General features: G+C 45.1%; 1 non-coding gene across 1 annotated transcript; it reads left to right on the top strand.

Moving 5' to 3' along the window:
* Positions 1-1,792: 1,792 nt before the first annotated feature.
* On the top strand, positions 1,793-1,865 carry trnar-ccu. The gene has a single exon. It is a non-coding gene; the product is annotated as a tRNA-Arg (tRNA).
* The last annotated feature ends 1,033 nt before the right edge of the window (positions 1,866-2,898 follow it).

Raw genomic sequence — 2,898 nt, 5'->3', positions numbered from 1 at the left:
TTTTAATTTGTTTTCAGAGTAGTGTAAGGAGACCTCTGAAAAGTAGGCTGTCAGTAGGTTAGAAGACGGAATAGGTTATGCTGCAGTCTGCAATTACATCGATGATGATGTGCCAAGTGTAATACTTCAACTGGCTTGGCATTGATTTATTGGTTAATACTCTTAGCCATTGAAGTTATAACATCTTCAATTGAGACTGAAAGCATATATCTTGGGAGGATATTTAATTGCTCTAAAGATACCACGTATCTGAAAGTTCCCTGCAGTTAATAGATCAATGGGACAGGAATTACCTATTATATCACAAAGTAAGTCTGTTTCTCTCTGCTGAACTTCTACTCAGCTAAAGATTGGCTCTGCCTGTTGTGTGACATGGCTTTTAATTTCCACTGATCGACCAGATAAACATTAGTAACACAATGTAATTAAACCTAACTTTCCTTCAGTATTCTTGTTGGTGATGCAGACAACGGGGAACAAAATTTGGTTTGCGGTTCAACTTGATTTTATTAACAAAATATTAAAAGATTGTCAGCATTTCCCAAATTCCCACAATGTTTACTGTCTCTCCAGCTCTATCCATCTGAGAAAGGGTATTAACTGGAACAATCCATGTTGGGCCATTGGAATCTCCTTCCTGTCCCGATATAGGGCTGGCTCTCTTCCACAAAGGGGGGGCTCGCAAGTTCGGGCAGATCTTTCTACTGAGGCAGGAAACGATTTCTCTTCATTCTGAGGCACCAAGAGGGTCTGAGAAATGAAGGAACGATGTCACAACTGGTCAGAAAGGCCTTAGACAGTGTTCTTTAACTGTTATACCTTGACAGCAGCTGCTCCATACTTTAGTGTGTCCCTCAACATGTAATCCTCCATCCTGGAACCTGCTCAGCTGTAGCACTCGTTTGAGGTCAACACTTTCCACAGAGAGTCCAAGGTGGGAGCGCTAGGGGCCTAATGGATATGGCACTGTCTTCCATAAGCTGGTAATTGTGGGTTCAAGTCCCATCTGGGGTGCTTGGGTTTTAAGCCTGGGCTTTGTTGCTGATTTTCCTTCCATGTCAACTTCATCTCAATCCATGCTGACTGAATTTTTCATCGACAGTACTCTGTTAAAAATCACTGTGTCTACGGTGAGATTATGGCAAATAATGTGACACAGAAGCTTGCATAAGGCGATTCCGGGATTTGAGAGATCCTGAGGTGAATTGTCTGAAAGAGACAGCACAGCCACAATGGGCTGAATGCCTGCTAAGATTGTGTTGATTTGTCCTCAATGCAGCTATTTGCAACATCTCCACTTCCTCCTTCCCAACTAACTGCAAATATCTTGAAAGTGCTGCACACAATAACATTGAGCCCTTTTCCTTCTCCTGTCTGCTCCATTTGCCTCAAACTGTGGGTCTGCAAAGTTGGAGTTGAATTGATTTCTCAACTGGGAGAAAGTGAGCACTGCAGATGTGAGAGATCAGAGTCAAACTGTGTGGTGCTGGAAAAGTACAGCTGGTCAGGCGGCATCCGAGGGGCAGGGGAGTCGATGTTTCGAGTATAAGCTCTTTAGGCCTATGCTCGAAATGTCGACTCACCTGCTCCTGGGACGCTGTCTGACCAGCTGTGATTTCTCAAATGTCCATTTGGGGCCAAATGGGAAGCGAGATCAATTTATCAAGCAGCCGACAATTTAGCTTGAAATGGAAGGGGTAAAAAACAATCAGTAAGAGTAGAAAATTCAGAAAAAAACATGAAAGGGCAGGGTTCAGTATTTAAAGGATGCCATTTTACACTCATGAGTGTAGCCCCAGTGGCCTAATGGATAAGGCACTGGCCTCCTAAGCCAGAGATTGTGGGTTCAAGTCCCATCTGGGGTGTTTGACGTTTAACCCTTGTCTTCATGGCTGATCTTCGTCTGCAGTCAATTTGATTTCTCATCTCCTCTGGAAAAGTCCCCAGGTCTGTGTTGGGTGGGTAGTACCTTGTGTCAGAAAAATACAGAATTTTGAGGATATGCAGGATATCGGGTTGAATCGTCTGAAAGAGACATCAAAGTCACAATGGCTGAAAACCTGATGAGATTCTCCTGGGGATGGCATGGTGGCTCAGTGGGTAGCACTGCTGCCTCACAGTGTCAGGGACCTGGCTTTGATTCCTCCCTTGGGTGTCTGTTTGTGTCGAGTTTGAACATTCTCTCCATGGGGTACTCCGGGTGCTTTGGTTTCCTCCCACAGCCCAAAGATGTGAGGGTTAAGTGGATTGGCTTTGGGGAATGCAGGGTGAGAGGATAGGAGTTGGGCCTGGGTGGGATGCTCTACAGAGGGTCAGTGTGGACATGATGGGCTGAATGGCTTGCTCCCACCCCACTCTAGGGCTTCTCTGAACAAGTTTGGAGCAGATGGTCAGAGCTCCAATGCAAGGCCCAGTCAAGGGTTCGCGAAGGGACTGGCATCCAGGTGTGTGTTCCTACCCTATTTTTCAAGGGAACCACATTCGCTATCCACCACAACGAAGATATAAAAATCAAGGCCAATGGCTCTGCAATCTCCTCCCTTGCTTCCCAGAGAATCCTAGGATAAATGCCATCAGGCCCAGGGGACTTATCTATTTTCACCCTTTCCAGAATTTCCAACACCTCTTCCCTACATATCTCAAAGCCGTCCATTCTAATTAATTGTGACTCAGTACTCACATTGAAAACAATGTCCTGTTCCTGATTGAATACTGACGAAAAGTATTCATTCAATGTCTCCCCAATCTCTTCAGCCTCCACACGCAACTTCCCACTACTATCCTTGACTGGACCGATTCCTACCCTAGTCTTTCTTTTATCCTGACATACCTGTAGAAAGCCTTTGGGTTTTCCCTAATCCTACCAACTAAGGAACTTTCATGTCCCCTCCTTGCTGC

This window comes from Chiloscyllium plagiosum, unplaced genomic scaffold (genome assembly GCF_004010195.1).
Source record: "Chiloscyllium plagiosum isolate BGI_BamShark_2017 unplaced genomic scaffold, ASM401019v2 scaf_18820, whole genome shotgun sequence".
In the NCBI taxonomy this organism is placed as follows: Eukaryota; Metazoa; Chordata; class Chondrichthyes; order Orectolobiformes; family Hemiscylliidae; genus Chiloscyllium; species Chiloscyllium plagiosum.
The sequence above is the reverse complement of the archived record's forward strand: the minus strand, read 5'-3'. Positions and strand labels throughout refer to the sequence as shown.